The sequence below is a fragment of the Onychomys torridus genome, chromosome 3 (assembly GCF_903995425.1).
Source record: "Onychomys torridus chromosome 3, mOncTor1.1, whole genome shotgun sequence".
NCBI classification, from domain to species: Eukaryota; Metazoa; Chordata; class Mammalia; order Rodentia; family Cricetidae; genus Onychomys; species Onychomys torridus.
The window spans coordinates 40,366,730-40,392,563 of record NC_050445.1 but is presented as its reverse complement, the minus strand read 5'-3'; the positions used below and the strand labels follow the sequence as shown (position 1 = coordinate 40,392,563).

At 41.9% G+C, this 25,834-nt stretch overlaps 1 protein-coding gene and 1 pseudogene across 1 annotated transcript in view; both read left to right on the top strand.

Annotated features, from left to right (window-relative positions):
* The window catches only part of LOC118579356 (putative adenosylhomocysteinase 3), a 176,576-nt gene that overhangs the window by 71,488 nt on the left and 79,254 nt on the right, over nucleotides 1–25,834 (top strand). The gene's annotated exons all lie outside the window — the stretch shown is intronic.
* LOC118579358 lies at nucleotides 21,787–23,422 on the top strand (annotated as a pseudogene).

The following is a 25,834-nucleotide window of genomic DNA, read 5'->3' as shown; positions in this document are numbered from 1 at the left end:
TGGCCCCTTAGTTTTTAATATATTGAAGTAGTGTTTAGTGAGCTTCTAGTACAGTAGTTTTCAAAGTAACATGAAAGTTCATTTTCATATCTACTAAAATCCTCTTTGGTAAAGCTAAGCCAACGTGACTATTAAAGATTCATAATCAACCCAGTGAAAAAATTCTTTGCAAGAATTCTGGATTTATAGTTAATGTTTTTAGATTTATTTCTTAAGTAATATTATATGTGGCTGGACATGGTAGTACATTGCTTTAACCTCCTAAATACAAAGATTGTAGGCATTTACTACCATGTTCAGCCATATTGTCTTTTAAAAAGTAATTGTACATGAAGCCAGAGAGATGGCCCAACAGCTAAGAGTGTGTACTGTGCTTCCAGAGGACCCAAGTCTGGTTCCTAACACTCTCACTGGGCAGTTCACAGCTTCTGTGGCTCCTCTTTTTCTGTTTGTTTTTTTCTTATTCTGATTTGTTTGTTTTTATTTTATTATTATTATTTAGGTACCTGTTTCTATTTGAATGAGAGAGAGACAGATATGGTCTGGATTTGAGTGGGTGGGAACTGGGGAGGAAATGGGAGGAGTTGGAGGAGAACTAATCTAAATATACTGTATGGAAAAGTCCATTTTCAATTAAAAAAATGCCTGGGCCGTGGTGGTGCACGCCTTTGATCCCAGCACTGAGAGGCAGAGGCAGACAGATCTCTATGAGTTCAAGGCCAGCCTGGTCTACAGAGTGAGTTCCAGGATAGGCTCCAAAGCTATACAGAGAAACCCTGTCTCAAAAAACTAAAAAATAAAAAGAATTATCTTTAAGAAGTATGTATGAATGTGTCTGTGTATTAGTTGGTAAAGATCTAGAAAGGATGAACTGACTGACTGCACTTCTTACTCAGAGCCAGTGCTAGGAAAGTGTAATTTCATTTTTCATAATTTATTTTTATTTTAAATAACATTGAATGACATATTTTAAACATACATAAGTAGAAAAGTAAGATCATGAAAATTGAAAGACATCATTAGTTTTGGCATAAAACCCAAAATTGGTAAGTGAAGCATAAAAGTTATCCTCCAAATAGGAAAAGAACAAGAGCAGGAGAAACTTCAACTTCTTGCAGTTCTGTTAGAATCCCAGATTTATATTTTTAAAATTTTTTAAATTTTGTTCTATGTGTATGAATGCTTTTGCTGCATGTATATATGTACACCATGTACATGTCTAGTGCCCACAGAGGTGCCTTGAAACTGGAGTTATTGCTGGTTGTGAGCCAACATGTGGGTGCTGGGGGCTGAACCCGGGTCCTCTAGATGAGCAGCTAGTGCTGTTAACTGCTGAGCCATCTCTGCAGCCCCTCAAGACATGCATATTTCTAAAATGTATATAATCCTACATAGACAAAGGAAGGAAGAGGTGAACATTTTTATTCATGCTGATGGGAATATAAATTTGTACTTTTCTGGTGAGCACATTAGCAATAGAGAATATTATTTCTTTTCTCTGAGAATTCTCCTTCTTGAAATTTGAAGAAATAAACCAGGTGTGGTGGTGCACACTTGTCCTGCTAGTTGGTTTTGTTGTTTTATTTTACCTACTCTTGCACAGCAGTGACCACAGTACCAAGAGAACAACTTAAAGGGAGAATTAATTATTTTGGCTCACTGTCTGAGATTCCAGCCCATGGTCCATTGGTTCTGTTTCTGGGTCAGTGGCAAAGCAGAGAATGTGTAAAGGACAAAGCTGTTCACTGAAAATGAGGGACAAGAAGTAGAAAAGCTCCTGGGGTGGATCAAGGTAAGATACAGCTCAAGAGGACATGCTCCCAGTGACCCTTCCTCCAACTAGGCCTCGCCCATTGTTTACCAGCTCTCAACAATGCCATGGTATTCTGAATTTAACAAAGAGTAACCCATTGACCAGGTCACTTATCTTATGGCTTAGAAAGTAAAAAGCACTTGCTGTGCAAGCCTGACAGACTGAGTTTGACCCCTGGAATCCACAGTGGAAGGAGTAAACGAAATCCTAAAAGTTGTTCTCTGACCTCCACACTTACAAGCATGCCTGCACGCACACACACACACACACACACACACACACACACACACACAAAAAAAAAAAAAAAAAAAAAAAATAATAATAATAATAATAATAAATGGTCAGCCTACAGTCAACTAAGACAAAGAAGAAAGAGGAGGAGAAGAAGAAAATGATGATGATGATGATCTAGTTGCTTTCCCAAAGCTTATCAGGTGACAGATACCTCATATACATGAGCCTGTTGGGGACATTTCCTATTCAGAACATAACATGGACCCAAAAGAATCACTAGGCCAGCCTGGGCTACATAGGCTGTTTTTTTCCTCACACAAAGATAAAAGAAATGAGTGCTAGGGATGTAGCTTAGTTGGTTCAGTTCTGAGCACCACATAAGACCTGGTGTAGTTGTTTACTCCTGTAATGTAGCACTTGAGAGATAGGATCAGGAGGATCAGAAATTGAAGGTCATCCTTGACTGCATAGCAAGTTTGAAGCCAGTCTGTCTCAAGAAGAGATGCTTGCCTTGTATACAGAAAGCCCTGGGTTCCATTCTCAGCACCACATAAAACCAAATGTGGTGATACATGCCTATAATTCCAGCACTTGGGGGCCGGAGGCAAAAGGACCAAAATTTCAAGGTCATCCTTAGCTACATAGTAAATTGGAAGCTAGCTTGGGCTACATGAGAAACTGTCTCATCAAAAAGATTTAGATTTAGTGACTAAGTGTTCTTCTCATCTGTAATCAGAACTTTGGAGACTGAGGTAAAAGGATCTTGAGTTTGAGACCAGCCTGGGATGTACAGCAAGTCCAGTCCTGTAGCTGGAGTTTTCTCTCCAGGTCCTTCCAGCTTCTTAGATGAGTCTGTCAAAAAAGGACTGGGGATATAGTCAAGGTAGAGCACTTGTTTAGAATGCCTGAAGTTGATCCTGAATACTTTCAAAAAAGAAAAGCTGGGGTTGGTGGTAGCACATGCCTTTAATCCCAGCACTCAGGAGGCAGAGGCAGGTCAGTCTCTGAGTTTGAGGCCAGCCTGGGCTACAGAGCAAGTTCCAGGACAGCCAGGGCTACACAGAGAAACCCTGTCTCAAAAAAGTCAACGACCAAAAATGAAAGGAAGAAAAAGGTTAGTGTGTTCAATTACTATTTATAATGTAAACTTAGAATCAGGTTAGTATATGACAATTGGGAATTCTTGGATAATAGGATTTTTTAAAATTTTAACTTCGTGTGTATGACTATTTTCCCTACATGTATACTTGTGCATTTATGAGGCAGAAGCAGGCGGATTTCTATGAGTTCAAGGCTGCCCTGGTTTACATCATAAATTTCTAGAGCTGCAAAGTGAGACCCTATCTTCAAAAAGAGGAAAAGTGGTGCTGGAGAGATGGCTCAGAGGTTAAGAGCACTGGCTGCTCTTCCAGAGGTCCTGAGTTCAATTCCCAGCACCCACATGATGGCTCACAGCCATCTATCATGAGATCTGATGCCCTCTTCTGGCCTGCAGGTATACATGCAGGCAAAACACATAATCAATCAATCAATCAATCAATTAATCAATAAATAAATAAATAATTTTTTTTTTTTTAACAGAGAGCTAGGATTCAAGGGTTTTGGGTTTTTGTTGTTGTTGTTTTGTTTATTTTTTTGTTTTTGTTTTTTTGAGACAGGGTTTCTCTGTGAAACAGTCCTAGATGTGGCTGTCCTGGAACTCACTCTGTAGACCAGGCTGGCCTCAAACTCACAGAGATCCACCTGCCTTTGTGCACTTTCTTGAGGCAGTGTGTGTGTGTGTGTGTGTGTGTGTGTGTGTGTGTGTGTAGGTCAGAGGACAGTCTGGGGGAGTCTGTCCCCCTTCCACCATGCTACCCCAGGGGTTGAATGCAGGTTGTCAAGTCTCATACTTCTTAGACAGCTGAGCCATCTTGCTGGTCCCTGAACTTTGGATTTGTTTTGCTGTTGTTATTTGAGACTGTGTCTACGTAGCTTTGGTTGGCCTGGAACTCCCTATGTAGACCAAGCTGGCCTCAGAGACCTGCTTTCCTGTGCCTCCCAAGTATATCATTTTTCTTTTATATATAAAAACTTCCCTGTATTAAAAAATATCATTAAGTAGTAATAGTTGGGTGTTATTATGGTAAAGTTTTGTCTTTTTAAGTTATTTACAGTAAACACGGATGACTTTTATAGTTAAAGTCTTTAAAAGTGGGGTTGGGGTTTAGCTCAGTGGTAGAGCACTTGCCTAGCAAGCACAAGGCCCTGGGTTTGGTCCTCAGCTCTGACAAAAAAAAGGTCTTTAAAAGATATTCCTTTCACAACAGAAGGGCTGAGTAGGTTAAAAAAAAAATACTGTTCCCCACCCCACCCCTGCACCATGTTTTTGGTTATGTTTTGAAGACATATTTCTTAGTTTGGGTATATTCACTCTTTTTTAAAAAATATATTTATTCATTAAAATTTTTTCATTTTACATACCAACCCCAGTTCCCCCTCCCTCCCACTCTGCCCCATCCACTCCTCAGAGTGGGTAAGGCCTCCCATGGTAGTCAACAAAGTCTAGCATACCAAGTTGAAGGAGAGCCTAGCCCCTCCCATTGTATCAAGGCTGAGCAAGGTATCCCACCACAGGGAATGGGCTCCAAAAAGTCAGTTCATGCACCTGGGATAAGTCCTGGTCCTGCTGCCAGGGACCCCACAAACAGATTGAGTCACATAGCTGTCACCCACATTCAGCAGGTTCAGTCCCATGCAGGTTCCTGAGCTGTCAGTCCAGAGTCAAGGGTATATTCACTCTTGATCCCTGAAACTTCCTCTTGGCACTAAATGATAAAAACTAGAATGTTGAGGGCTGGAGAGATGGCTCAGAGGTTAAGAGCACTGGCTGTTCTTCCAGAGGACCTGAGTTCAATTCCCAGCAACCACATGGTGGCTCACATCCATCTGTAATGAGATCTGGTGCCCTCTTCTGGTGTGCAGGCAAACATGCAGGCAGAACACTGTATACATAATAAATAAATAAATAAATCTTAAAAAAAAACAAACTAGAATGTTGAAACAGATGTGTTAGTTTGAGATCTGAAGGTGTGAAATCTTTGAGAAATGTAATTGAAAGCATCACTCAGTTCTGTAATCTGGGACCATAGCCACTCGCTGACAAGATGCAGAAGAAAAACAGCACTCACAGCAATCCCTGGCTCTTCGCTTTGTGCTAGAACATCCTCCTTTATCGCTCCTTTAATTCAATTCTTTTCTGTTGGGTTAAGGTTTTTACCTGGATGAGAAGAATTGAACCAATTATAAGCAAATAACTTTTTTTGAAAAGATTTATTCATTTATTTATTATGTATATAGCATATATGTCTGCAGGCTAGAAGAGGCACCAGATCTCATTACAGATGGTTGTGAGCCACCATGTGTTTGCTGGGAATTGAACTCAGGACCTCTGGAAGAGCAGTCAGTGCTCTTAACCTCTGAGCCATCTCTCCAGCCCCCCCCCCCTTTTTTTTTTTTGCCAGAGCTGAGGACCGAACCCAGGGCCTTGCTAGCCAAGCGCTCTACCACTGAGGTAAATCCTCAACCTCACAAATAACTGTTTTTGTGCCTTCCCTTATGTGTATTTCTGTTGCCATGTCAACAAAATACAGCTACCACTGAGTAAACCAGTTGCTGCTTGTGTATTGCCACCCTGGAGGAAGGCAGATGTGGAGAACTTCGAAGGGGACAATTGAGAAGAAGTGATGTTTGTCTCTTGCCTTTGTTCTCTGGCAGCTGCCTGTTTTGGTCCTTCCTCTCCTCTCAGCTGCTTAGAGATATAGCTAACAAGTCTTATTCTTCTGCATATCGGAACCTTGTCACTATTTGAGGTATAATAACGGTGGTATAAGCTATCTTTCAGAACTAAAAAACTCAAATGGAGTGGTAGTGGTTATGATACAAGGCTTATGATTTGGGGGTCCAAAGGGCTATATTTTGGATATTGGCATTAAAAGTAGGTTTTTTTTTTTTAAGATGTATTTATTTATTATGTATAGTGTTCTGACTGCACATATCCCTGCAGACCAGAAGAGGGCACCAGATCTCATTACAGATGGTTGTGAGCCATCATGTGGTTGCTGGGAATTGAACTCCGGACCTTTGGAAGAGCAAGCAGTGCTCCTAACCTCTGAGCCATCTCTCCAGCCCTAAAAGTATTTCTTCTTTTTTCTTTTTCTTTTTTCTCTCTTTCTTTTTTTTTTTTTTTTTTTTTTTTTTTTTTTTTTTTTGAGACAGGGTTTCCCTGTGTAGTTTTGCGCCTTTTCTGGAACTCACTTGGTACACCAGGCTGGCCTCAAACTCACAGAGATCCGCCTGGCTCTGTCTCCCCAGTGCTGGGATTACAGGCATGCACCACCACCGCCCGGCCTAAAAGTAGTTCTTAAGTGACTAAATAACTGCATTGGAGTTGCTGTGCAAAGATTATGTATAGCTTAATCAGTAATTTACAATAAGAATTTCCAAATAATGATAGCAGAGACCTAAAACACATGGCATACTTTTAGAACATATGTTTGGTATATCAATAGGGCAAATCCTGCCTGGCCTTGGTGGTGCACGCCTTTAATTCCAGCACTCAGGAGGCAGAGGCAGGCAGATCTCTTTGAGTTCGAGGACAGCCTGATCTACAGAGTGAGTTCCAGGAAAGGCACAAAGCTACACAGAGAAACCCTGTCTCGAAAAACAAAACAAAACAAAAACAAAAAACAAAACAGGCAAATCCTAAAGGTGAAATTATTAGGTCAAAAACTACCTACATTTTTAAGTTTGGGAGATTGACACCAAACAGCTCTTCAAATTGACTGCACTTGTACCAGGAATGTCTAAAAAAGATCTTGCTCCATCCTAGTAAGGGTCCTTTAAAACAGAATAGCTGTTTTAGCATCGGCAGCCACTTGAGAGGTAGGGCAGGAGCATGAGGAGTTTAAAGCAGTGAGTTTAAGGCCTGCCTGGTCTACATGGTACTTTATCGAAAAACAAAATTTGCTGCAGTCTTGTGATAGGAAAGACTGGTAACAACTCTTGCTCATGTTGGTAAGTAGTTGTGAACCACCTATCTGCCCACTTCTTCAATGCAGCTGGTAAATTCACACCCTTTGGTGACTTGTTTTGACTGTTTTCCTCCTGACTCTCCCGTTGCCTCATTCTGCACTTGTACTGTTATTCCTTGAGTTTGCTAAGCACATCCTCTCATTACTACTTCTTGTGGAGGGCTAGTGAGAGCTAAATTTTGAGTTCTTTCATGTTTGAAAGTATCTTTATTCTTTCCTTACCCATGTCTGGTTACTTGGCCTACATTAGGATTGTCTGATTGCCTTTCTCTTAGAATTCTGGAAGAGTACCTTATCCAGTGTTGCTTACAGACTTTGGCCCCTCTGGTTTCTGTTTGTATAATTCTGCTGCCAACTCCTAGTGAGGTCTTAAAGCTACTGCTTTTATCTTTAGTCATTGTGCTAATTTTTATTAAAGTTTGGTGTGGCTTAGTATGAACTTTCTATATGTTGGCAGAGCACTGGATGAAAATGTCCCCTCCCATTTCTGAGATACAGTGCAGACTAGGTGATTTCTTCTTTTCTGCTTCATTTTTTTGTAGTTCCTGTCACTTCCTTTGTGTGGCGGTACCTATTTACAGCATTTAGCCAAATAAGTGATCTGGCAGGGTTAGCTCACATACTCAGTTGTTTCCAGTGGGAAGAAAATTCTGTGTGTTTAATACTTCATACTGCTACACATTACACTTAACAGACAGTGTAGGGGGGGGGGACATTTTCCTCTGCCCATCCTGGGTCCCCTGACTTGGCCCCAGATTTATACCAATAGAAGACATTAGTGAGGGGCTGGAGAGATGGCTCATAGGTTAAGAGCACTGCTTGTTCTTCCAAAGGTCCTGAGTTCAATTCCCAGCAACCACATTGTGACTCACAACCATCTGTAATGAGATCTGGTGCCCTCTTCTGGCCTGCAGGGATATATGCAGACAGAACACTGAATACATAATAAATAAATAAATCTTAAAAAAAGAAGACATTAGCGAAAGAAACAAACGAAAGGCTATTGACGAACAGCGCATCATCAATATGTATGTGCTGCATACATACAGGAGAGCTCAGTGTGAGTAACTCAACAGGGTAGTTAGAATTTAGGCTTGTATCCTACCTTAAACCCAAGCAGCAGTTTTCTAGAGAGTGACAAGATAAAACAAATAGCTTGGAGCTACCAGGGTGAGAAGACAGGTGGGGAAACTGAGGCTTGTTTGTGTAACTTCTTCATCCTCTTGTCTCCACTGAGACAGTTTTGTTTCCAACCTGGCAAGAGAAATGATGGTGGTGTTGGGGACACTTAAAAAGGTCCTGTTTTCAGGTAGGAGGGAGGAATATAGAAAACTCACCCTGTGTCTGCCTATTGTCAGTTAAAATAATGAATGCTCTTGCCGGAGCATAAAAATATGCTGTGAAGGTACATACCCTTCATAGAATTTGCTAAAAGCAGAGCCAGGTATGGTGGCTCACATCTGTATTCCCAGCACTTAGGAGGTTGTGACAGTTAGTATTTGTAATCAACTTGACAGGATCACCTCGGACAGTGGTTCTCAATCTTCCCAGTGCTGCAACTCCTTAATACAGCCCCCAACCAGAAAAATGATTTTCCTCTCTCTCTCTCTCTCTCTCTCTCTCTCTCTCTCTCTCTCTCTCTCTCATTTGTTTGTTTGTTTTTCAAGACAGGGTTTCTCTGTGTAGCTTTGCGCCTTTTCTCTTTTCTAGAACTCACTTTGGAGACCAGGATGGCCTCGAACTCACAAAGATCTGCCTGCCTCTGCCTCCCAAGTGCTGGGATTAAAGGCATGCACCACCACTGCCCGGCTCATTGCTATTTCATAAGTGTAATTTTGCTACTGTTATAAATTGTAATGTAAATATCTGTGTTTTCCAGTGGTCTTAGGCGACCCCTGTTAAAGAGTTATTTGACCTCCTCCAAAGGGATTACAAATCACAGGTTGAGAAACACTGATCTAGGTGTGTCTGTGAGGGGTCATCTAATTTAGGTTAGCCCCTGGGCTTGTGTGTAAGGGATTATTTGGATTAGGTTAACTGAGATTAACTTTCCTAGGTGGGAAGACCTTACCTAACTGGGTGGGTGACACCATTCCATGGGCTAGAGTTCTAGACTGAATAAAAAGGAGAAGGTAAAGTGAACACCAGTATTCATCACTCTCTGCTTCCTAAAATGCTGTGTGACCAGCTGCCTCGAGGTCCCCCTGCTACCACGACCTTCTTACCATGAAAGACATGCCCATGAACTGTGCATCCAAATCAGTCCGTCCTTCCTCAGGTGTTTTATTTCATCAGTGAGAGAATAACTAATGAAGAGATGGAGGCAGGAAGATGCTGTAAGTTTGAAGTATGCTTGGGACACATAGTAAACTCCAGGCTGGCTTGGGCTACAGTGTGAATACCATGTAGCTGGGTAGCAGTGATTGTATAGGAATGAGAGATGGGAACGAAGAACTGAGCATGTTTAAGTCGTAGATTACAGTAAAAATGTCTGTCCTCAAAGTTTTCATGTAGGATCCCAATGAATTTCTAGGGTGGAAGTGACACATAGTTATCCTGTGAAACTTACTTTGGTTAAGGTAGTGGGGAAAAAAAGAAATATAAATATAAAATCTGCTTATAAATATGAAAGTCCACCAGTAGATTCTTCAAGTGACAGATACCGGCAAGTCATACAGGCAGTAATGCCAGCCATGAGAGTTTCATGTAGGAAGCACCATGCACTTGAGCATCACAAGAGAAAGAGAATGGACAGTAAGCAGGAGACAGAAAGGCATTTGTATTTTAGACTGAGGAAATTTTGTACAAAGGTCTGGAGGGTGTTCCCAGTCCTAGCTAGCACCATTACTACCCACCAGCTGGCTGCAGACTGCCAGAAACCAGAGTCTTCTTAGAGTCCTGTGCTCTATTGAATTAACTCAAAGGTAATGTCCAAGAAATGGAATGTGTAGGGCTAGAGAGGTAGCACAGTGTTAGAGTACTTGCCTATCATGATCAGAGTTCCAGGTTCAATCCCCAGTGCCCATTCCCCTCCCCCCAAAAAGCAAAACATATTTGCAGTTGGACTATTTATTTTATTTATGTATTTTATTTACTTATTTATTTGGTTTTTCGAGACAGGGTTTCTCTGTATAGCTTTGGTGCCTGTTCTAGATCTTGCTCTGTAGATCAGGCTGGCCTCGAACTCACAGAGATCCCCCTGGCTCTGCTTCCTGAGTGCTGAGATTAAAGGCGTGTGCCACCACCTCCCGGCCTTATTTATTTATTTAATGAAAGAAGCAACACTTTTAGGAAAAAAGAAAAAGCAACAGACTCGTGTTTTAAACCTGGGTAGCTAGAATAATAGTAAGATTTAAGAAATAAGAAACTAAAGATGAGATAGTTTGAAGGTTAATGAGAGAGAGTAGTTTATTCAAAATAGGAGTGAAAACCAGATGTGGTGCTATGAGTTTATAATCTCAGAACCTGGGGAACTAAGATGGGAGGGTCCAAGTTTGACTGTGTCTTGGGCTACAGAGTAAGATCCTGCCTCTAAAGTAAATAAACACAAACGAAGAAGAAGAAAGGGGTGGTGAGCATACCAACAAGTTTTGATTAAAAGATGAAGGAATGTATAATACTTTCAGTGAAAATAAACTTAATGACTGAGAATGAGACTCTGAGAGGTATGTATAGAACTGGCAAAAGAGTCTTAAGGACTCACTGGACACGGACCAATTACTAATAGGAATGATGATACTAAACGGACAGGGCAAGCACTTGCCCCTGAGTCAGTTACTCAGAAAGCAGGCATTTGGAGTTTCCTCTTTCAAATGGAGACTTTAGAGTGTATGAAAATATGCAGAGGATTAAAATGTAGAGCCACATCGATAACGAAAAGCACTGTTAATTTATTGTGTTCTTCCTTCTGTGTTTGAGTGTGCTGCAGTGTGGCTGTGTGCCCTCGGGGACCTAACAAAGGTTAGTTAATTATAATCGACTGTTGGGACATACTGTTCTGAGCAAGTATTGTTCACATGGTACCTATTTTTGTTGTTCATGAGTAAGCATATAAAATTACTATTTGACTGTTTTTTAAATGACCTTCAGTTTTAAAGACTTCATTATATATATTTAAAATATATAGCTCTATAAATTATCTCCTCCCTACTCACCCTAGCTCCAACAGTAATCATTATTGACACCTTCTTGAGCTCCATTGCAGAGAAATTTGGTTTGTGTGTGTATGGCATTATACTTTTGTACATATATGTTCTTAGTTGTATCTTTTTTTTTTTTTTTTTTGGTTTTTCGAGACAGGGTTTCTCTGTGTAGCTTTGCGCCTTTCCAGGCTGGCCTGAACTCACAGAGATCTGACTGCCTCTGCCTCCCAAGTGCTGGGATTAAAGGCATGCGCCACCACCGCCCGGCTCTTAGTTGTATCTTGACAGTGTATAGACTACATACTACAAACCACTTCATTTACATTTTTTCTTAATAAATTGTCTAAACTCTTGTCTCTTTTTCCTTTGGACTCTGGCTTCATGTCTTTTGTATAGGAATGTCTCCAAATCCTGTCTAGTTTTTATAACAAGATTTTGTCTTTCTGTTTTACTCAACTCACATTGGATTAAAACACCAAAAAAATGCCTTTTTTCCCCCCTGGAGCAGGGTTTAGCAGTGTGTTCTGGCTGGCCTGGAACCCACTGTGTAGACTAGGCTGCCTCTAATTTGTGATGCCCCTCTTGGCTCCTGTACTCTCCGAGACAAGGACTGGGATTACAGGCCTGTGCCACCACACCCAGCAGCCCCAGCCACTGTCCCCTCTTCTCCCTTCTCTCCCCTTCTTCTCATGTTCCTCCCTTCCTCCCCCTAAATTATTCCTCCTTGGTTCAAGTAGTCTAAGCTAGACTTGAATTTGCTAAGGAGCAAGGATGACCTTGACCTTCTGGTCCTCCTGCCTCACCTCCTGAGTACATTCACTCCCGCACAGAGCTGAAGATCATCAAGTCAAGCCCAGAGCTTTGTGCATGTTAGGCAAGCACTCTCCTGATTGAGCTACAACCAGCCCAGCTTCATTTATCATCGTCATCTTTGTTGTTGTCTTTATGGTGTTTGTGTGTGGGGTGCATGTGTGACAGTACACATATAGATCAGACAACAGTTTACATGGAGTCTGGTTTCTCCTTGTATTTCTAAGTATTTTCTGTGGGTTGATGAAGATTGTCACACTTGCACATCTCTGCCTGTCCAGCTTAATTTTTAATGAAAACTTTTTTGTACTAAAAGAGTTGAAGAGAGTTGGGAGGCAGAGGCAGGCGGATCTCCAAGTTGGAGGCCAGCCTGGTCTGTAGAGTGAGTTCCAGGACAGCCAGGTGTCTGTCTCAAAAACCAAAACCAAACAAACTAACAAACAAAAAAGTTGAAGAGATAGATGTGGTGGTATCACACCAGGACATGAAAGGCAGAGGCAGGGGGATGAGGATTTCATGGGAACATCAATCACATTATTGATGTGTTAACTGTATTTGTGAATAGTGTTTGTTTTCTCTCTTGATTGACAGACCCTTATTATTTTCTGCCACTAGGGGGCAAAAAGGTATTGTTTGGTTTTAGTGGTCTGTTCCTAATGAATTCAGACTGTCTTTCATATTGTTTTCTTTTTTGGCCTATATTATAGAATAAAATCTTCATCCAGGGATCACTTTATATTTGGATATATAGAGAGTTAAGTGGTTTTGACATTGAAGGCTATTTTCTGCTAAATGTATAAAGAAGAAAAAGAAGGTGATGGCTTGGAGAAATGGGAAAGGATTGTGCAGATTTTTAAACCCATTACCTTCTGCTCATGTCACGATAGGTACTGGCCCTAAAAGGAGCAGGAAAGGCATGTAGGTCAATATATAAAAATAGATAATACAGAAATAGCTGGGTGGTAGTGGCAGAGCCAGGTGGATCTTTGTGAGTTCAAGGCCAGCCTGATCTACAGAGCAAGTTCCAGGAAAGGCACAAAGCTACACAGAAAAACCCTGTCTCGAAAAACAAAACAAAACAAAAGATAATACAGAAATAGACCCACTATAAAACAATGAATTGTGTTTTGACAAAGGAGTCAGAGTTACTCAGTGGGGAAGGGATATTATTCTCAGAAAATGGTGCTAAACAGATATATCCATTTTGGAGGAAAAGTGATCTTTAACCTTATCTCGTTCAATGTATAGGAATTAGCCAAAAAGTAGATCATAGATTACAGGGAAAAAGCAAAGGAGAAAATCTTCATAATCTTGGTATAGATGAGAATTTCTTAGTACATGTAAAAACAAAAAGCTATGGAAGGGGCTGGGGTGATGGCTCAGTAAAGTACTTGGAGGAGTGCGAGGTGTTTACCCACCAACCCCACAGCTCCCCAGAGTTTTCTTGAGTGTGAGCAGCAGGAAATATTAGATAGAAGGATTTAGATTGTGGAGATAAACAGATAGAAAATAAAGGATAGCTTCGAGAGGGCCTGGAACCTATCCCAATGGAACCTATCCCTGACTGTCTCTGCCCTAGGGTATTTATAGAGACGCCAAGGGGTGGAGCAAAAGACATCCCCCCAGCAAAGCCAAGTGCAGACCATCTCAGACACCTGCACTCAGGCCCGAGGTCCTACTCATTCTCTCTATGCAGATCTGCTGAGTAAAGCCACAAGGAACCTGAAAATGGGCTCCTACAGAAGAGTACTTTACACACACACACACACACACACACACACACACACACACACACACACTTTTGTCTTTGCAATAGTATTGAAGAACTCCTGATCTTCCTGCCTTAGCCTCCCAAGTGCTCAGGTTAGTTAGAGATAGGAGTCACCAGGTCTTGCAGATTCTATATATTAATCCATTTCAATTACCACAGCCCTCTTTCCCTGTGGATTCCAAACAGTTTCTGAGATGGTAGAGAGATCTTGGACTATAACCATGTGTATATTAGAGTCTGTAAAACTGGGATAAATAAGTTGGCTAAATTCTCTGGCTGATGAATCACCTCTCTTCATTTCTAATGACATGTACATTTTTTAATATGAAAAGACAAATAAAATTTTGTCCGTGAAAGGGAAGAATGACATTTCTGGAAATGTATGTTACACATGATTATCACACATGGTTCAGTGGATGAAAGTGTCATCTAGCCTGAAGATTTGAGTTTGATTCCTTGAATCCATATGGGAGAAAGAAAGAACCAAATCCTGCAAGCTGTCCTCTGACCTCTACACATATGTTGTGGCAAGTGTCTACTCTGCTTTGACAGACACACAAACAAATAAGCAAGATTGACTAGATAGTCCTTAGGGAAATATTTCATTTTATTTTTTCTCAAAAATAAGCAAGTAAAAAAATAGTGTGTCTCACTGTGTAGCCATGGCTGGCCTGTAACTTACTTTGTAGACCAAGCTGGCCTGAATTCACAGAGTTCCACATGCCTCTGCTGCCCAAGTGCTAAGATTAAAGGTGTATGCCACCACACCTGACCAAAAATTCTCTTAAAAAAATGTGACAGCATTATAGTGACACATTGTACAAGATATGAACAATTCGAGTGTCGGTTGCTTGGTGACTGTTTAAATACTGGATACATCTATAAAATAAAATAGAGAAAACTTCTGTAGATACAGAGGGGGAAACTGAGTAGAGCTATATGGTGAGTGACTGCCATTTGTGTAGAAAAAGAAACATGGGGCTCCTCCACACACAAATCTCTAGAAAAGAATACACAAGTAGGACTTCCCTCCAAAGAATGATCAAATGTGGAAGGAAAGGGTAGAATAGGCCGATTTCACAACACACTCTCGACCTTGGGACTTTGTGCCAGGAACCTGTTACCTAATTTAGAAAAGGGGGTGGAGAACAAAACCCAGATTTTAAAAATGTACTTTACAGGATTTTCAGCTTGGCACACAGCAGTGGGGCGTTATCCCTCTCATCCTATTTTCTAATACAAATCCCTACACAGGAATGGAGATTGCTCAGTGGTTAAGAACACTGGATGCTCTTACCCAGGACCCAGCACTCACCACCTGCAGTTCCGGCTCCAGTGATCTGACCTCTTGCCTTCTCAGACATGTGCACTCACATGCACATACCATATGCAGGCACATACCCACACATGATGAAAAGTAATAAATATACCTTTAAAAAGTGACAGCACAGTAACTTAAGCTGTTCTACTGTTTTCTTCTACTGAAACTATTCTGCCACAGGTTGCTGGTTGCTCTTCTCTATAGCTAGGAAAAGAATGTAACTACATTGTTTCTCACATAACTTTTATTTTCGGGTTCCAAGTATTTTCTAATTATATCATATTTGCAAGAGGTAACTTAAACTATGGATCAGTCTCAGTTTCTTACTGGTAAAATGAAGTAAAAAGGATGAACTTTGGATTCTTTCTACATTTACCATGTATGGACTTTAAAAATTAGAGCTATAGTTATAAACCAAGAAAAATTCTTATGCTTAGAATAACCCTTGGGCAAAGATCTAAGTCTGAACCAAGGGTGAAACTGCAGTGTTTGTATATAAATATATGAAAGCACACACCAACCAACCCAATTCTGTGCTGAATAGACATGATTTATTTTCATGCTGGGAAAGAAGCCAGGTTACTGATAAGATAGGGCGGTACAAGATGATCCAGGTGGCTCTGTGAGGCAGAGGTGACATGCTGTAAAAACAAAGAACAAAACAAAATAACAAAACCTCCTGAGGAAAGTAGCTATAACCTGTGAGTTATAGTCTACACAAATAAGATTTGCCTTATTATCTGTTAGTGTGTATCATAAGTTAGAACCATGACCTACTTTACAACAACCCATACACTTTAACTTAGTTGTATATTTAGTTATTCACACTGTTCCTCAACCCAGTTCCTTAGAATCACTCACCCCAGATCTCTAGTATAGCCATTTTTGCCTCTTGCTTCAAAATGCTGTGAGGATGGGCTTCTTGGCATCAACGGAGTTCAAGGTTAAGAGGAGTACATACATTTAGAAAATGTCTGAAAATAGGGCATTCCAGATAATGAGTGCAAAGGTACCTGGATTTGGGTCTTAGGACTGTCCCAAATGAGCCGTGATCTTGGGTTAATCACTTGACATGAGTACACTTGTTTCCTCAATTGTAAGATGATGGTAATAAAAACGCTTACCACATAGGGTTGTTACAAGGATAGGTTAGGTAATACAAGGCCAACTACATTGTATTTGGAATGTAGAATGCACTCTATAAATACGTTCCCTTTTAGTATACTGCCTTTATTAAAGGCATAGAGATGTAAAATCTCATGACATTTCTGGAGCTATAAGGAGTTAGATATACCTCATTATTTCTTCAAATCTCAATCCAGTGTTATTTTCCCAGTGTGCCCCCAGAACCCACAGATGTACAACAAGTTCCCCAACTCTTGCCTTGTTAGTTTAATCTCTCTTGCTTCAGAACTATTAGGCTTTCTATGGTAGAAGCTGTATCATTTTCAGTGAGTATATTAACTGAATATAGGAAGTACTATGCTAAGTGAATAATGTATTTTAGGTGTTTGTTCTTATGAAGCTTAAATTCTAGAAAGGAAAAGCAAAAAGGAAGTGGTTTCAAGTAGTGATAAGTAGTTGAAAAAAATTAAAGGAAATGGGTAGAGAATGATGGCCTCAGCTCCAATCAGAGAAGACTTACTTAAAAGTAGCCACATTGAGCCAGGACCTGCAGAATAAGCTCCTTGGGTTGAGTGTTAACTTTTTTTTAAGCAGGGTTGTGTTGGTATTGTATTCCCCAAAATATTGTGCACCCTAATAAATTTATCTGGGGTCAAAGAACAGAACAGCCACTAGATATAGAGGCTAGAAAATGCTGACACACACACACCTTTAATCCTAGCATTCCAGAGACAGAGATCCCTCTGGATCTCTGTGAGGTCAAAGCCACATTGGAAACAGCCAGGCATGGTGACACACGCCTTTAATCCCAGGGAGTGATGGTAGAAAGCAGAAAGGTATATAAGGCATGAGGACCAGAAACTAGCAGCATTTGGTGGTTAAGCTTTTAGGCTTTGAGCAGCAGTTCAGCTGAGATTCATTCTGGATGAGGACACAGGCTTCCAGTCTGAGAAAATAGGATCAGCTGAGGAACTGGCGAGGTGAGGTAGTTGTGGCTTGTTCTGCTTCTCTGATCTTTCAGCATTCACCCCAACAACTGGCCTTGGGTTTGGTTTTATTAATAAGACTCTTTAAGATTCCTGCTACATCTAAATAATTGGCCTTGGGTTTGGTTTTATTAATAAGAACTTTTTTTTAAAAAAGATTTATTTTATTTATTATGTATACAGAAGAGGACGCCAGGTCTCATTGCAGATGGTTGTGAGCCACCATGTGGTTGCTGGGAATTGAACTCAGGACCTCTGGAAGAGCAGTCAGTGCTCTTAACCTCTGAGCCATCTCTCTAGCCCATTAATAAGAACTTTTAATATTCCTACTACACAGGGTCTCATGTAGCCCAAGCTAATCTTGAGCTCCTGATCCTCCTGCTTCCATCCCCAAGTGCTGGGATTACAGGTGCCACACCTGGCTCGGTTTATGTTTGGTGTTTTGCTCACATGCATGCCTGTTGCCCCCAGAGGCCAGAAGAGAGTGTCGGGTCTCCTGAAGCTGGAGTTACATACAGACGCTTATGTCACCATGGGAATTGAACCTAGGTCCTCTGGAAGCAGCCAGTGCTCTTCACCTCTGAGCCACTTCTCCAGTCCCTGGGTGTAACACTTATTTCTCAGTTCCACCTACTTGACATATTGATTGTGGTCATTTCTTTCCCTTGGCATAGACTGTCACTCACGGAGTTCTAGTTTGAACAGAGCCTGCGTTTATTTGTACCCAGACAGAGCCCTGCTTTCCCTCCATCCAAATCAAATAAGCTTGAATGGATTTTCTCTTGTGAATTTGTATTTACTTTCTAATTTTTCATTTTTACTCTGCATATCCCTGTTTTACTTTGACACTCAGGATTTTATGAGCAGAGGACTTTAATCTGTAAGCATTCCTTTTTTAGTGTGTGCCATTCATTTAATTACACTGCCTCGACATAAAAATCCTGGATTAGGGGCTAGAGAGAGCTCAGTGGTTAAGAGCACTGGCTGCTCTTCCAGAGGTCCTGAGTTCAATTCCTAGCACCCACATGGTGGATCACAACCATCTGTAATGAGATCTGGTGCCCTCTTCTGGCCTGCAGGCATATATGCAGACAGAACACTGTGTACATAATAAATAAATCTTTTGGGCGGTGGTGGCACACGCCTGTAATCCCAGCACTCGGGAGGCAGAGGCAGGTGAGTTTGAGGTCTCTGTGAGTTTGAGGCCATCCTGGACTACAAAGTGAGTTCCAGGACAGGCTCCAAAGCTACAGAGAAACCCTGCCTCAGAAAAAAAAAAAAATCTGGATTAGACTTCATTGTAAGCACAAGCGGTGTGTTGGTCACCATTGTAGATGATCTGAGAAGTCCAAGCACTAGTTAGAATATTAGAGATTACTTAGATACTGTTAACAGAGGTAACTGTACTGGGGAGAAAAGCCTTTTAAAATGAGGCTGAGGGGTTGGGGATTTAGCTCAGTGGTAGAGCACTTGCCTAGCAAGCACAAGGCTCTGGGTTCGATCCTCAGCTCCACCCCCAAAATAAAATAAAATAAAATGAGGCTGAGCCTGGATAAACTTCATTGTGTTACTCTTCTTGCTGTGGCCAAGCAGCTGCCAAGGAGGACCTTAAGGAGGAGGGGTTTAATTTGGCTCACAGTTTGAGGGGTACAGTTCTGTGTGGGGAGGAGAACAAAGGCCAGGGTGGCAGGGACCTGCGGTGGGACCACTCCTCTCCTCATACTTTGACAGATCAGGAGGTAAAGTGCTAACAAGAAATGGGGCTTGACCTTAAAAAGCCAAGGCTCACACCCAGGAACTAACTTCTAGCAAGGCTCCACCTTCTGAAAGTCCCACAATCTTACAAAATAGGGCAACCATCTAGAGACCAAGTGTTCAGACTCTTGAGCCCATAAAGGACATTGCACATACAAACCATAAGACTTACACACACTTCTTTTTGTTATGTTCTTGGTGGTAGATTGATGATCTCCAAAGAAGTTTTGAGAGTTCACCCCTTGCATTACCCCTAAAGCAGAATGCCTATGATGATTTTGTCCTAAGGGAGTGGGCCACTGTTGAACTTTGTCAATAATCTGGGATTCATGTTTTTTGAAGGACCTTATTAGAGGTTGAAGGGTTACAATGCACTTTTCTGTAGAGACCTCGATTCCTTAGACTATATGAGAAGGTGTGGAACATGCAGATAATGGGTAAATAAAATTGCTGATGGCCAGAATTAAGCACTGTGGACTAGAGGGATGGCTCATTAGTTACTACTATTTTTGCAGAGGATCTGAGTTTGGTTCCCAGTTCCCACATCAGGTAGCTTACAACCATTAGCAATTCCACTTCCAGTGGACCTTCTGTCCCTGTCTCCCCAACACCCCCCCCCCCCCCCCCCCAGGTGCACGAGCATGCACACACACACACACACACACACACACACACACACACACGTTCTCTGAAAAACATAAAAATAATCTTAAAAAATAATTAAGAGCTAGTTTTCTTCCAAAATCACGTTGCTGTACAAGTCTCATAACAATTATTTATTTATAATTGCTTATGTCACAGTTGGTTATTTTTTTATGATAAAGGGAAGGTCTAGGGAGATGCTTCAGAGAATAAAAAGTGGGGAAAAAAGACAAATGACGTGATTTTGGCATTTTTGTGAAAATTCTTTTGTCTTTGAAAAGCCCCTGAGATAGAAGGGGAAAGTAGAATGGAAATCCCCTTGGTAGTCATAGATTGTGAGAGATTAGGCCACAAGCTTGTAAGAAATAGCTAACTTTTCTGACAAATCTGTTTTCAGGTGACAAATGGCCGTGCCCACTTCTTCCATGGATAATTTCCACATGATAGATCAGCATCACTTACTGACTCTCGAAGTGTGGTCCTGTGATCTCCTAGTATGTGTGTGAGTCCCAGTACCTTTTCATGGGGTCCATGAAGTCAGTAGTGTTGGCTGCTTTTTCCAGCTCGTTGGCATTTGCAGTAATGGTACAGGAACAATGATAAATCAGACTCCTAGCACCTTACCATAGTGCCATGCAGTGGGAGCAGACTAGTTGCCATCATGGTCTTCATTACCATATATTTGCAATTGAGAATTTGGTTTTTTGATGCCAAAGAGATGGCTTAGCAGTTAAGAGCATATACTGCTCTTTCAGAGGACCCAAGTTCAGTTCCCTAGCACCCATAATGTCTCTGACCTTTGAAGGCATTTGTCTACACATGTACATACAAATCGCACACATAATTAAAAGTAATAAATCTAAAAAAAATTAAAGACAATGTTTCCCAATTTCACTTAGACTGCCTCTGATGGATTAAAAGTATTATTTAATTATTATTAAATATCAACTCCAGAGCCAGGCGGTGGTGGCGCACGCCTTTAATCCCAGCACTTGGGAGGCAGAGCCAGGCGGATCTCTGTGAGTTCCAGGCCAGCCTGGTCTACCAAGTGAGTTCCAGGAAAGGTGCAAAACTACACAGAGAAACCCTGTCTCAAAAAAAACAAAAACAAAAACAAAAACAAAAAAAAAAAAAGAAAAAGAAAAGAAAGGTGAACACCACTACTGCCTGGCTTGTTTGTTGTGTTTTCTTGTTTTTGTTTGTTTTTTAGACAGAGCCTCACCATGCAGCCCTGGTTGCTATTTTGAACTGGTGATCCTCCTACCTCAGCCTCCCAACATTATGGAATTACAATTAGCTTCCTTTTTTCTCTTTTCTCCCCTTCCCTTCCTTCCTCCTTTATCTCTTGGAGATGGAATATCTTGTTTACTTAAGAAAATTAACAGGACAAATTGTGGACAGTTGAGCATTGGTAGACATTTTCTTGAGAATGAACGAAGGGAACCTGTTACCTTAATGAAATCGGACAGTAAATAGTGGGGATTGGGCAAACAAGGAACCCTGAAAGTGTTTGTTTCCACAGTAAAAGTTCAAGCTTTGGAGCATAAGGACTTGAGTCTGCCACTGTGGACTGGCCATCTTCTAGTGATGCTATTTCCATGGTAGACCTCTTATTGAGCTCCACACTCTCCTAGCTGCCTATATATTCTATGTCGATAGCAGGGCGTGCTGGCTGAGAAAGGAGGGTTGCCATGAGTTTGAGAAACCAGCCTAGTTTATGGGGCATTTCCAAACCAGCCTAGGCTATGGTGTGAGACCTTACCTCAGAACACCAAAAATTTTAAAAGGCAAATGTGAAGATATTCGAGACATTACATGTCGAGGTGGAACTTTTGACTTCTCCAGTGAAATTTTTCTTTACCCTGACAAGGTTTTACTCAACAAGTCATCACCAGCCTAACTGCCAGCGTAAAATCAAGTCATTCTTTATTTTCACACTTCTTAAGCCCAGTCTGTTAGCAAGTCTAAGGAGCTCTGCTCTCAGCATCACCTCCTGGAATCATCTGCTTCCTCCATCTTCACTGATGTCACCTGCTCCTGATACCACTCACTCACTTCCTTAAAATTCTGTACTAGCCTCTGTTAAATTTAGTATAAATCTGGGGCGGGGCTGGCCGGGGGATGTCGATGTCTGACAAGATGCTGCTGCCCGGTGTTGGGGAAGAGCTGAAACAGGCCAAGGAGATCAAGGACGCTGAGAAGTACTCCTTCATGGCCACAGTCACCAAGGCTCCCAAGAAGCAAATCCAGTTTGCTGATGACTTGCAGGAGTTCACCAAATTCCCTACTAAGACTGGCCGGATGGAGATCTTTGTCTCACTCCATCTCACAGTCCTCCACAGACAGCTGCAGTTCAGCTGCATCCTACACAAACAGCTCTGATGATGAGGACCTCCCCCACCCCCAGAGAAGCAGCAAACCAACCAACCCGAAGGGCAGCAGTAATTTCTGTGTGAAGAACATCAAGCAGGCAGAGTTTGGATGCCGGGAGATTGAGATTGCAGAGCAAGACATGTCTGCTCTGATTTCACTCCGGAAACGTGCTCAGGGAGGGAAGCCTTTGGCTGGTGCTAAAATAGTGGGCTGTACACACATCACGGCCCAGACAGCAGTTTTGTCCGAGACGCTCTGTGCCCTGGGGGCCCAGTGCCGCTGGTCTGCTTGCAACATCTATTCGACTCAGAATGAAACGGCTGCAGCATCGGCTGAAGCTGGAGCTGCAGTGTCTGCCTAGAAGGGCGAGTCCCAAGATGATTTCTGGTGGTGCATTGGCCGCTGTGTCAATGTGGATGGGTGGCGAGCCACCATGATCCTGGATGATGGGGCAGACTTAACCCACTGGGTTTATAAGAAGTATCCAGACATGTTTAAGAAGCTCCGAGGCATTGTGGAAGAGAGCGTGACTGGTGTTCACAGGCTGTACCAGCTCTCCAAAGCTGGGAAGTGCTGTGTTCCAGCCATCAATGATTCTGTTACCAAACACAAGTTTGATAACTCGTACTGCTGCCGAGAACCCATTCTGGATGGCCTGAAGAGGACTCAGATGTGATGCTTGGTGGGAAACAAGTGGTGGTGTGTGGTTGTGGTGAGGTAGGAAAGGGCTGCTGTGCTGCTCTCAAGGCCCTTGGAGCAATTGTCTACATTACAGAAACTGATCCCATCTGTGCTCTGCAGGCCTGCATGGATGGCTTCAGGGTGGTAAAGCTAAATGAAGTCATCCAGCAGGTGGATGTTGTCATAACTTGCACAGGAAATAAGAATATAGTGACACGGGAGCACTTGGACCGAATGAAAAATAGTTGCATCATATGCAGTATGGGCCACTCCAACAGGGAAATGGATGTGACCAGCCTCCGCACTCCAGAGCTAACATGGGAGCGAGTACGTTCTCAGGTGGACCATGTCATTTGTCCTGATGGCAAGTGGATCGCCTTCTTGCAGAGGGTCGTTTACTCAATTTGAGCTGCTCCACAGCTCCTACCTTTGTTCTCTCCATCACAGCTACAACACAGGCTTTTGGCACTGACACAACTCTGTAATGCACAGGATGTGTACTTACTTCCTAAGAAAATGGATGAGTATGTTGCCAGCCTGTACCTGCTGTCATTCGATGCCCACCTGACAGAGCTGACAGATGACCAAGCCAAGTATTTAGGACTCAACAAAAATGGGCCATTCAAACTAATTATTACAGATACTAATGGATGTATTACAGGGACCGGTCCACATGAACCACCCAACTCAAATAGAATATTTTAAAGATAACTTTTCTTCTTATTACTTTCCTTTTGATTTTTTTCTATAATTTCATTTTTGTTTTCTCATCTATCATTCAAGTTTTGCAGACCACACAGGAACTTGCCCCATGGCTTTGTAGGTGAAACTGAGGTTGAAGGTTTCTCACTCCTCACTAAAAAAAGGGTAACTCTGCAACCCAGAAAGTTGATTCTTAAACCACTTCTGGGGACTTTGGTTATATTTTATTACCATGTTAACAAAAAATGCTAAGGTATCTTCTATGTGGAACCGTCTGCAGTGTCTAAATTGCCTTAGAAGAGCCAGTCTCCTAGTGCTGGAACTAGCGCTCTTTCACTCCTTCAGAAGAGCCAGGACGTACTTCCCAGCCAGGTAGGGTAGATGTAGGTGGTGCATGTCAGCTTCCAGACACGCTCAGCCCTGTTTCCTGTGTAAGGTGGCATGTCTGGCGCAGAGCTGTACTGTTGAACTCAGAGGGTCACTTGGATTTGTAGTTCAGCCCTGCCTTCCTTCCACCAATCTCCCTCATGTTCTAGTTCTTAACTAAACTGCATTCTGTCAAGTTGAACTTTGTCCCTTAGCAATTATATCTGTTGTATTTCTTTTAATTAAGGAAAAATTTTAGTGTTAACACTGAGGAACAGCTCAGGTGGTTACCAATATCTCTTTGAACCTTTGAAACAAAGTGTGAAGAATTGGGGCTAGAAAAATACTAGTCTCAGACTCTGATGAGCCGCTCATGTTTCCAGCCCATAGTTTTTATAAGCATCAGTGAACTGGAGCCATAAGCAGAATTTCTTAACTCTGCCTCATGCAGCTTATGCTGATGGCCAATTTCTTGAGCCATTCCTCAGTATAAAACTGAGCCCTGTCTTTAGGGTTTATCCTTTAAGAGCAAACCTGTGGGCAGCTGTGCTTCTGCAACCTGAACATTTGAAGGGAAATCTGTACAGATGGGGAGAAAGAATGATATATTGGGCCAAGGTGAAACAAATACAAGTGTATAATCTGTTCAGAGCTGTAAGCCTTGTCTGGTGTTAGTTTTATAGACATGGTGCCGCTTTTGACTGACACTTGCCACAAAAAATACATAAATAAAAATTATAAGCTGAGATCGTAAGGAAGAGTTGGTAGAGAAAGTACAATCCTGACTCATGCTCCAAGATAATTCCAAGAGGCCTCTAACGATCCGGGAGATTTATTCCAAGGCCACTCACCCCGCTTGCCAGCATCTCTGCATGGTCAAATGTGCTTCATGCTCACAAGCTTTAAGTATATAATTATCCAGGATGTTAAGTCCTTGATGTGTTCTAGCTTGTGATCCTTTAAAGATGGGTTATTCGTCAATTCTAAGTATTAGAAATATTTACTTCTCTCTCTTCACTGATCAGAGAAACAGGCATCAAAGACAGAAATACAAGAAAGGAAAGCTTTTACCCTGTACCTTTCTATCAGGGAACAATTAGCTTGCCAAAACTTCTTTGCCTTTCCTCTCCTGTTCCTCCCTACCCAGTCCCTTCCTACTCCTTGCCAATGTGATCATGCTTTCTTCTCTATGTATGCTAACGTTTAAAGACCCTTTCCTAGGGCACTTAACCAGTCAGTCAGAACACCACATTCAGTAAGGACTTACTTGGCCAACAACAGTATATCCATCTGGTCAGCTCTGCTGGAGGGAAGGGGCCCAGTTCTTGCTGCCCTCTGGTCCTATGTCTATTACTGTGTCCATAGGAGTAATAGGCAAGGGCTCATCTCTGTCAAGCCATGTAACAAAGGACACTGGAAAATGTCTGGCATCAGAGGGAACATGTGGAGACCAACTTGGGAGGAAAATATTCATTTTGTATTGAATGATTTTTAATGAATGCAATTTTAATCATTGCAGATTAGCAATAATCATTAAAGTCAATTAAAATATGAAAAAGTTAGTATAAATCCAAGTTCCTGTAGCCCAGGCTGGCATAGAATTCCCTGTGTAGCTGAGATAGATGACCTTGAACTTCTGACCCTCCTACCTCCTTCCAAGTGCTTGGATTACAGGCATGTGCCGCCCCTATGCCATCATGCTTGGTTTATGTGGTGCTATGAATCAAACTCAGAGTCCCCTGCATTGCAGGTGAGCATTCTTCCAACCGAGATACTTACACTCGAAGCCCCAAATCTAAGTTCTTTATCTTTTAAAGTAAAGATTTATTTTGTGTGTTGTATCTGTCTCTATATGGGTATGCACACTAGTGCCCTTGGAGGCCATAAGAGGACATCTGTTCCCCTGGAACTAGGGTTACAAGTAGTTGAGGGGCTGGCAAGATGGCTCAGAGGTTAAGAGCACTGGCTGCTCTTTCCAGGGGTACTGAGTTCAATTCCCAGCAACCACATGGTAGTTCACAACCATCTGTAATGGGGTCTG